The sequence below is a fragment of the Schistocerca serialis genome, chromosome 11 (assembly GCF_023864345.2).
Source record: "Schistocerca serialis cubense isolate TAMUIC-IGC-003099 chromosome 11, iqSchSeri2.2, whole genome shotgun sequence".
Taxonomy (NCBI): domain Eukaryota; kingdom Metazoa; phylum Arthropoda; class Insecta; order Orthoptera; family Acrididae; genus Schistocerca; species Schistocerca serialis.
This window is the reverse complement of record NC_064648.1, coordinates 125,012,917-125,024,671: the sequence shown is the minus strand read 5'-3', so window position 1 is coordinate 125,024,671 and position 11,755 is coordinate 125,012,917.

Genomic DNA, 11,755 nt, shown 5'->3' with positions numbered 1-11,755 from the left:
TTTGTGAAAGGTATAGTTTAATGTTAGTCAGGGCCATTCTTTTGCAGGGATCTTTGATAGTCAGATTGCGTTGCGCTAAAAATATTTTATGTCAGTTTAAGCACAGTCTTGTATAATTGTTCAAAGGGGACGTTTCATATGTCGACCCTTAGCCGAGGATACCTCACTGGAATCTTCTGATTTTTCTTGTAGTTTGTGTAATTAGTGTAGATTTTGTTTATTGCTAGCACGTAATTGTAGAGAGAATCTCCTTTGTAGTTGTAGCCTTTCATTGTTGTACAGTAAAACAGTTGTGGTATGCATGTAGATTTGCACCAAGTATTTCGCAGCTGCGCTGGCAATTAAGTAGACATTATTTCCATTGCTATGTTATTTTATTTTGCTCTTCAAATTGCGCTTTTCTGTGTTATCGTGTGAAATACTGTGACAATAATGGCGTGTGAAAAACGTAATACTAGGCTCCAAAGTAAACTGAGAAATGACAGTGAAGACGAAAGCAGTGTGTTAGCGCCGCAGAGAAATGAATTAACTAATGTTCAAAGTAGTAATTTGGTAATTGCGCATAGGGAAATGGAGCGGGCGGCAAACAATGGTGTAGACAGTGAAACAGGTAGTGAACAGGGAAGCGTTATCGATCGATTGGTCGGCAACAGCTCGCCTCAGGAATCGGGAATGACAGAACACAATATTGCAAATACTGCAGACTCAGGTTTTGCGTTCCCACCGTTTTCTCAAATGAGTCAAGACACATTTTCCACTTGTCAAAATGTGAATGTTGCCGGTGCAACTTCACTGCCGAAAAGCACTGAGGAACATGTTTCATACACCAGTGCATTGTTATTACAATTAATGCAACAAATGGGACAAAAGCTTGAAAAGTTAGACACAATGGAACAACATCAGAGACAAACACAGCAACAGTTAGACACAATGGAACAAAATCAGAGACAAACACAGCAACAGTTAGACACAATGGAACAAAATCAGAGACAAACACAGCAAAAGCTTCAAAAGTTAGACACAGTGGAACAAAATCTTAAAAAGTTAGACTCATTGGAACAAACACTTGAACAAACACGTGAAGATTTAACTACTGAGTTACATAACATTGAATCGAAATGTCAAGAAGTCTGTAATGACGTAAAAACACAAATTTGTGAGCATTTTCAACCTATTTTTTCGCGGCATGAAGATGCATTACAGAATCACGAAGCAGCCATAAAAGAACTGCAAATTATTGTTCATGAAAATCATGAGACCTTGCAAGCTAAATTTGACTCAGTTGCATCTACCGATTCGGTTACACAACTTGCAAAAACTCAGGAAAACTTTAAGGACACAGTAGATACTCTGAAACTTGGTTCAGAAAAACACACTGAAGAAATAAGTACACTATCGGAGAAAGTAGCCGAACTTTCGGATCAGGTCACTAACTTATCTACAAAGGTAGATGATGATCTGAATGACACAAGACCCGTAGCCTTCACTGACACAGAAGAGTATGAACAAATAAGAAAATTCAAACAAAATCAGAATCAAATCAATACACAGTACAAAAGAGAAATCCGGGAAGTACAAGATCAGCTGACACAGGTAATACAAGAATTACGTATTTCAGAGGACGCTCGCGCTCCAACACGGGAAGAGGGACTTAGAAACACGGAAAAGCCGCAAAATAATAACACAGGGCATTTCGGAAATTATGAAAGAAATTGGCAATGTGCACCGAATTTTGAGATGGAACGGCCGACACGACCTAACAATGACCGATATGCGACTCGCCGACATGACGATTTTGACTATAAGCTGTTCATTACTACACGTAAATTCAAAACATTTAAGAATTCTGGCAACGACATTCATCCACAAGCATGGCTCCATCAATTTTCTCATTGTTTTCCTCCCAACTGGTCATTTGAGCACAGATTAGCATTTATGTGTGGCTACTTAGAGAATGAACCAGCTGTAAGAATGCGATCGGTCATTCACGATTGCCACAGTGAAGGAGAATTTTACCATGCCTTCCTCTCAGCATATTGGTCTCAAGCTACACAAGACCGTGTAAGTCATGGCATCATAATGATGAAACATTTCGAACAATCTGAATTCTCCAGTCTTGTGAAATATTTTGAAGACATGTTGCATAAGAATCAGTATCTTTCAAACCCATACAGCCCCTCAGAACTCATCCGCATTTGCTTAATCAAAATACCTGAACATTTACGACATATTATTTTGGCAGGACGTTGCAAAGACGACATTGAAGCATTTCAGGGACTGTTACAAGAACTGGAAATTGACACTGACAATCGCGGAACGCAGGAGCACAACAATTACAGATCACATCCGTCGCAATTCCGCGATGAAAGAAATAATAACTGGACGCGACAAAGCTATTCTTACAACGCAAATCGTAACCAAAACAGACACCATCCATATGACAACCGCTGGCAGAGTAATAATAGTTACAGAGAAAGATCGCATTTCCGTAGTAATGACTATTACAGACACAATCAGAGAAACAGACAATATGGGAACCAAAACAATTATTATCAAGGGAGGCAGAATAACTTCAGACGCAACAGTTCGGCGCACAGTTACGATTCAGGGAGAAATTCTCCACCACGTGACGGACAAGGAAGAAACTACGGAATCTACCGACATGACGACAGACGATATGATCATAACGACAGACGTCAATTTCATCAGAACTGGCGGGATTCTAACAGAGCTGGGCCCTCTCGGCAAGGCGAATTCGTAGAATTTAGGTCTCCTAATCCCAATAACGACGCGCGCCAACAAAGAGACAGACAATGACTCGCACAGCAGGCAGCCGCGTGCGCCAGGTGGCTCAGAGAAAAATAACAAAGACGCGAACCTTGAGAAAAGATTTAGCATTCCTTACCGACGTGTAAAACATGACAATTGCTTTGCAGTTGAAAGTCTGCGTACTAGGAAGAGTAAAGGTTTACACCACATTTCACATGTAAAACTGTTTATTGAAAGATAATCTGCTTTTTAACTTAGTCTTTGTCATAAAATTTTTCGCTTCACATTACTAATATGCTTTGTCAGACTTAGAATCTGTTAATATACAACAATGTTTGAAGTTAAATATCCAATCAGGAACCAAGAGAACTTATTTAAACAGAAATGACTAATGCATTGCTATAGTGAACAGACGTCACAGTGTTATTGTGTATGTACATTCTTGCTTGTTTGTTGCACGATTACGTAACGACTATAAGGCTCACATACTTAGAACATTTACCAGTACTGCTAATGAGATTTTAATGCAACATTTTGGTTTATTTGAAAATACATTCTGAATTTAAAGTGCTTTCTGAGAGATACCAGATGACACAGAGGTTAGTTTATGTGACAGCTACACGATTTTATCACGACGCTACTAATGAGTGACAATTTACAATGTTGCTTTTGCAGTGTTTCTGTTTTATATCTGCACAGTTTTTCTGAATTCTTCTGGAAAGTAAAACATGTTTTAGTAGTAACTTTTGTGGTACAGCAACAATGTGATTGTCTTTTCCGTAGCACAACAATACGTTACAGCACAGTACTTTCTTCATCACGGCAATAAGCGTAATAACTAAGATATCTATACACAAAGCATTTCACTTTTGTTTATCATGAGGTAAGTACATTGACTTCTGCAGAACTTAGCTTTCAGAGGACAATAACTACGACACTTTCACAGATATTATCTTACAGCAAGACGCACATTTAGCGCTACAGTACATGTGTTTGTGTGATTAATTTTGTACTTAAATCATTTATTTTTAAAGATATTTCAAGGACAATGATACAAAGGTTTTCCGTAATACATTTCATTCCATTGTTGTAATCTGTAACACCTGAGGGTATAATTACATTAATCCTCAGGGGGGTACACGCTTACTTTGTGTACCATGTGTTTGGCAAGCACAAGGAACCCTAGCTAATATGGTATTTGCTTATACAACTTTACACATCGGTACCATATTTCTCTAAAACATAAATTACACAGCTATCTGATCATTTAACTGAGACAAACAAACATTTTTTTTCTACATCAGTGACAGATGTTTACGTAATTACATCGTTGTATAACTTCACACTTACGAAATTGTATTTTGTCTGTACTGTGTGAACTCTTCATATTTTTTCGGAATCATTGTGATACTATGAGAGCTGTGAATGATGTATTTGGTATGAGATCATGATTTTTAAAGTACGTTTGAGGCAGCTGACACTTTTGAAATGAGCAGAGAATTTTTTTAGGCTTAGAAATTATTGGAGGAAGCTACGACGATTTTGAGATTTGACTGAAGTGTTATGATGTTATTATTACGACGACGATGTGTATTATGTTGTTGAGGAATGTTTATTATGCTACGTATTTCTCATGATGAAATATTGAAGAAGTGTCGACGAATATGCATATGTATAATGAGGTAAGGAATAATGAGTAGTGTTTAAGGACTCTGATTTATGAAAAGGATGTTGGAAACCAAGAAACATACTTTAAGAGTTATGAAATGTGTGTGTATATTCGTGAATGTATTACAATGCAGACGAAAATTTTTTTGGACACTGTTATATCAATAGCATTTTGTTTCTACAGATTTGTAACGCAAATTCTTGACCTGTGAAATATTTTTATATGAGACTGTCACTGTAGCGGTAAATATTTCCGTAAGAAAGTTAAGTGACCACCTGCACGTAATGCGTTGTGGGCACCCAGCTGTGTCAGACGCCTGGAGAAAAAGCCATTAGCGCGTGCCTTTCAGAGCACAGGAAGAAAAAAAAAAGGGAGGCCATTATCCTGGCCATTGTCATTCCTTTAGAGAAAGCATCGCAAATCCGACACGCTGATTACTTGGAAACATATCGTACTTTCTGATATTTGCTGAAATGCCTAATGAAATGACGAGAAATATTTTTACATCTGCACACCTGATTACGACAAGCGTCTTTCTACGAGAGTTGAGAGAATTTCTACTAACTTATGAAATGTCACATGACTATTGAATGATATTTTTATGCTTTGGTTTGCGTAATTGCTTATTTCATTTGACATCTGTTTTCCAGCTGTGTTGCAGCATTGGTTTCATAAAATAAAATTAAATGCATTTGCTAATGTGAACACTTTCTGTCAACAGATTTATTAAATAATTATTTTCTGATCCACATTCTTCGAAAAAGGAGCTCTTGGAATAGAGAGAACAATAAGAAAGGACTAATACCAGTAACTGCATCTATAATTTTCTTTTCAAGTACTTGGTAATTTCTTTTGTAGAATAATTTGTGGTGCACCACTTTAATTACATAGACATTAAGATGTGAATATACATTTCCCTTATCTGCATTGTTGTTTTTACTGTAATATTTTTTCTGCTTGAGCTATGTCATGTTTAGATATAAGCTGCTGTTTGCCAGGCATAGTGCTACTGAACTTTAATTTGTGTTACTCTTCTAAGCCAGATTTATTTTTTTGTTGCTGCACATTGGCTCATATTAGTTGTAATATTGCAATTGCTTTGGCATTTGTATTTTTGTCATTGATGTTTGTGTTAATTATTTTGTGCTGCTGCATTGCCTCGTCCCTTAGTTTAGCATCTGAGCTCAGTAGATTTAAGTTAGCTTAAGAGGGGGTAGCCTCTAAGAGAATGAGTTGCGATGAATTGGAAGAAATGCATTGAGAAAACAGGTTTAGGTAGGATTTTCTTGGAAATAAATGTTGAGGTAAGAAATGTGTGAACATATAAATACAGAAAGCATGCTTAGATAGAATTTTTTTGGTGGAAACAAAGGATGAAATAAGAGGAAAGATATATGAAGTTTTGGGTTGGACTGCAGTACCAAACGTTACACTGAAAACAAACCCTGTCCTTTCCTATTGGTGATATCCCACTATGTGTTTGTGTACCCTTGTGTATTTGTTTTCTTCCTGTCTCTGTGTAGTTTCATAGAATTTTTTCTTCTTTTAATATTAAGCTACATTCACTATGATGAGGAATACTGTTATCCTCGAATATAATTGGCATTAATAATATGTTATTTACTTTGTAAAGATGTTAGACATTATTAATTCTGTTCTGTTCAATGCTCATGTGTGAAGTTGATGTTTTCAAAAGTTATTGTGATCCTTTATGTATGTACTCATGTCATAATTCCACTGATGTATATGTTTATTTCTATTCTTTTGTAAAGCCTGTGTTACTACAAATGTTATCTGTATTGTTATGTTCTTTAATGATGTATTTTGTACCTTTGTAATTGTATTTTCATGTTGTAAATTTATAATTGTACAGACACCAGTTCTTCAAATTAAGTTACATTTCACTGCACACGTTTCTGTTGGTCATAGTATATGGACAATTTGTGAGAAGTAGGGACTGTTCGTGTTTGCACGTGTGTTAATAATTCTGCAAGGGACTGGATAACAGCATTGCTGGTTCTAAGGACAATTCCAAAAACGTTGTGAGTGCACAAGTGGTGGTTTATGGACTTGCTATATTCTCTGCAAGACTCTTCGATGGTGATTGTGCACCTGCACAGTCGCAACAGATGGCTGCTGGCCATTTCTACAAGGACTACAGTGGGTCTACACCTTTGCTGACTCACCAGTACCATTATTTCTACAAGGCCTGCAGTGGGTCTGCACCTCTGGTGGCCCACCAATACCACAATCTCTACCAGGACTCCAGTGGGTCTGCTCTGTGATGACCTACCTACCAATATTCTTCAAAACTTCGAATGACACTGCTGTGGGTTTGCTCCATTGTGGCCCATTACCTGTCAGCACGTCAAGAGTCAGCACTGTCTTTCCGTTGGAAGGACAACACTACTTCTTCAAGACTGCATGGAAATCCACTACTCCTGTGTGCAATTTCTTTTACTAATGAGACTTTGTGAAAAAAAAACCTGTAATTACTATTATGATGGATGATCTGGACTATCTTTATGGACTGTGAGAAAATTTTAGCTTCTGACCAACATTGTATCAATAAGTGTGTGCATTTGATTTCTTTGTTATTGTAATTATGAAAAATTTTATCAAATCATTATTGGCCACTGCCCAAAAAAAAATTTGTAAAATTTTTTGTGGGGAGCATGGGGGCTATGTAAGTAGGCTGTTTATGTTTTCTTATTGGCAACGTTACGTAGCGCTCAATATGAAAAGCACTGGCTGTGCTGTGTGCAGTCTGTGACTGCTTTGCATTGTTGTAATACTCGCCATTGTAGTGTTAGGCAGCTGGCTGTGAACAGCGCGTAGCGTTGCGCAGTTGGAGGTGAGCCGCCAGCAGTGGTGGATGTGGGGAGAGAGATGGCGGAGATTTGTAATTTGTCATGAACTGCTATATTTATATATGATGATATCAAGGTAAATACATTGTTTGTTCTCTATTAATATCTTTCATTTGCTAACTATCCCTATCAGTAGTTAGTGCCTTCCATAGTTTGAATCTTTTATTTAGCTGGCAGTAGTGGCGCTCGCTGTATTGCAGTAGCTTGAGCAGCGAAGATTTTTGTGAGGTAAGTGATTTGTGAAAGGTATAGTTTAATGTTAGTCAGGGCCATTCTTTTGCAGGGATCTTTGATAGTCAGATTGCGTTGCGCTAAAAATATTTTATGTCAGTTTAAGCACAGTCTTGTATAATTGTTCAAAGGGGACGTTTCACAGGTATCAATATGGCGCTTGTATTGCCAAGGGAACTCATTGATGTCATGAGGAACACTACAGCCGGAAGTGACGTTTTAAGCTGTGGTGAAGTAAATGATGTCATGAGGAACACTACAGCCGGAAGTGACGTTTTAAGCTGTGGTGAAGTAAACGTTGGCAATATAGAACTGTCTTGGAATTCTTTAGTATCCCTGTCTACGGACGGCGCGCAGCAGTGACAGGGGGTATGACTCAGAAAATACAAAAACTTTTCGTGTAGAATGAAATCAGGGATGTCCACTGTGTAATTCACCAGGAGAGCTTATTTGTGAAGAGTATTATTCTAAAAAATGTCATGAGTATTGTTGTCCATACAACCAATTATACAACACTGCATCACTATTTACATAATTTGAAGACTAATTATTATGACTACTACAAGTCGTATGTTTTTAGGTTGGTTAGTATCTCCAACAACATGTGGCTAGTGTGCTTATTTTCCCTCAGACAACAGGGCATGAGCTCAAGTGTGGACGCATGGATGCAAAATGGTTAATCTGTACTCAAAGGCGTCATTCACTCGTGGGCTATGTATGGCCATGCAGAACACATCAGGTCGTAAAGTTTGTGATGTGATTGTGGGAAAGCTGTTTGATGCAGAGAAAACACAACAACATACAAAAATATCTTGCGGTTACACCTCTTATACCCCATATAAGGAAGCATGGACTACAAAAGACGCAAATTAAAAACCTTTTTCAGCATATTGAGAGCCAGTATGGTAGCTTGCCTTATTACAGTGAGGTCCGCTGGCTTAGATGTGTCCAATTATTAAACTGATTTTTTCGTCTATTAGATGAGAGAGAGAGTTTTGCTATTTGGTGAGAAAAATAACTTATGATGGTTGAAGTACAGAGGATATAAAATGTACACTGGCAATGGCAAAGAAAGCGTTTCTGAAGAACAGAAATTTGTTAACATCGTAGATTTAAGTGTCAGGAAGTCGTTTCTGAAAGTATTTGTAAGGAGAACAAGACAAGAAGAGAATAGAAGCTTTCGAAATGTGGTGCTACAGAAGAATGCTGAAGATTAGATGGGTAGATCACATAACTAATGAGGAAGTATTGAATAGGATTGGGGAGAAGAGAAGTTTGTGGCACAACCTGACCAGAAGAAGGGACCGGTTAGTAGGACATTTTCTGAGGCATCAAGGGATCACAAATTTAGTACTGGAGGTCAGTGTGGAGGGTAAAAATCGTAGAGGGAGACCAAGAGATGAATACACTAAACAGATTCAAAAGGATGTAGTTTGCAGTAAGTACTCGGAGATGAAGAAGCTTACACAGGATAGAGTAGCGTGGAGAGCTGCATCAAACCAGTCTCAGGACTAAAGACCACAACAACAACAGATGAGAGAGATATGTACATGGAAAAAATAATATGTGTACTCCTGAATTGAAACAGCGCTCTTGAAAAAGTTATTTCGCATTCTCGGCAGATTAAACTAGCCATCTGAATGCTTTGAACACGGCACTACAAGGTAAACATCTGGTGATGACTCATTTCGTAGAGCGAATACAAGCTTTTAAAATGAAATTGACTCTTTGAGTGAGGTAACAAAAAAGTAAATTCATATCAGTTTCTTAAATTGTAGTCTGTGCAAATTGCTGTTGTTAAAAAAGACTTTCAACATTATTCACATATTTTAATTTCCAGTAAGGAAGAATTTGTGCAACATTTTCAAGTTCTCACAGGATTAGAAAGTGATTTTGATATGTTCTCCTCTCCATATGCAGGGAATATCAAAGAAATTTATCCTGAACTACAACTAGAAATTATTGACATTCAGTTTGACGGTCAATCTTCTTGTTATTTTTCTTCACTTCATGTATTAGACAAATTGCCTGTTGTGATACCCATCTCTTACATGTTCTTCCTACATTTCTCCTTCTAGCGCGTTTATAATTTAGAGCCTTTACCAGGAACCTTTCCCTAGCCATACAGTCCACATGTTCCTTCCATTTTCTCCTATTCCTTTATTTTCTCGTTTAGGTTATAAATTCCTAATCTTTCCTTACATGTTCATTTCTTTTTCGATCTTCCTTTGTAGGCCCTACATCCTTTCACTCTTCTTACAAATTTCATTTCTTGAGGCTGTGTTCTATCTTCTTGGTGTCTTGTTGCCCATGCTTCACTAAAAAGTTCAGATGAAACAATTTATCTGTGTTGTCAGTCACTTTTTATTTTCTTCTACAGCGTGTTTCGAGAATTTATACTCTCATCTTAGTGTAGAAAACAGCGATACTTTGTTGCGTGCGTACCAGCTGGATGCATCTTGTTGTTTGTTTTATTTCATTTTGCTACAAAAAAGATATCGTTTTGTAGGAAAATGAAACCAAAACCAACAACTAGCTGCATCCAGCTGGTACACACGCAACAAAGTATCGCTGTTTTGCACGTGAAGATGAGTGTATAAACTCTCGAAACGCGTCGTGGGAGAAAATAAAAAAAGTGACTGACTCAGATAAATTGCTTTATTTCAACTTTTTACTGTCGAAACAGTCACAGTTTCCTTAAAAACAGACCAACATGGACGATATAAAATTATGCTTCACTTCTATCAGTAAGGGTTGGTACTGCTATTGTTATAAAACTTCAGCTTGGTTTCTTTCGAGGCTTTATTCTACGAACTTCTTACAATGGTTCCACATATCTAAGTAAATTTAATTTTTGCCCCATTTCATGGTCATATACGTAGGGGAGGTCGCATTGTAGATATGTAAAATGTTTTACTTGCTCTAAGACTTTATTATTCGAGACTATTTTAGATTTTACTGGTTGTCTGCACTGAAATGCCGTCACTTTCGTTTTATCTACCGACAATGTTGGGTTGTAATTTGAGGCCATCTCTTCCAACTTATGGACTCCCACATGAAGTTCAACTAGTTAGGTCAGCTGTATATATATATATATATATATATATATATATATATATATATATATATATGGAGAAATACAGCATCCTTGTTATATTCCTTTGTTTGTGTTTATTCTCATTGTTGCTATATGTCCCATATCTATAACAGTTTCGGTGCTTGTAATAGACTCTTTAATAGCATTTATGAGGTGAGACGGCCAACCCCATTCAGCAATGATATTCGATAGCATTTCTCTATTCACATTGTCGAAAGCTTTCTCAAAATTGGCAAAATCATCCAATTATATACTGTTCAGCTTCAAAGGAATATGGGATGCTTTTAACTAACCTACTGTACACTGCATACTGAATGGTGTTTCATAGCGATAACCAGTAGATGACTAACGGGAGAAATAAACAGCTGAAGGGTAAAAAGCATTCTATGAAATACTTTACAGCTGTTGAACATCACCATGTGGAAACATCGAAATTTTTATTTACGTATGAGGTGTGATCAATATAATTTTATTAGGAACAAAGTTAGCATGCAGTTTGAATTAATCTCCATCAGAGTAGTGTCCTTGGCTAATAGTCCACTTATCCTAATGTGGAATCCATGACTGGATCCATTTCTGGAAGGCTTCTTTGGATGGGCGTTCTGCTGCTCTGCCGTGGCCATCTCAGTGTCAGGAATGATGTCAAAATGTTTTCCTTTCAGCGCAGTTTTAATTTTCGGCTGGAGCTAGAAGTCGCATGGTGCCAAATTTAGTGATTAAGGCGGTTCTAGACAGTAAGGAAACCTTTTTGCTGCCGAAAACTCGCGAATCAAAGGCGAGGTGTGATACGTCACGTTGTCTTGATAAATTAGGAAGCCATTGGACTATTTTTCTGGTCTCTTTCTTCGTACATCGTTTCGCAAACGTTGCAGTACGCCGTTAACAGTTGTTGTCCTGAGTATCGTTTTATAGATTTCATCCTGACTGTGTGCAACAATTTATCCACATTCACACACAGGCCACAGAACACGAAAACACAGATACACACACTCAATCATTCCCCCAACACACGCAGAAACATAAATAAGGAGCAGAAGTCGTGAGAAGTCCATCTACAATTTTCATAACCTCTTGCAATATGCGATACGTTTAGCCAAGATGACGCAATGTTTTGAATCA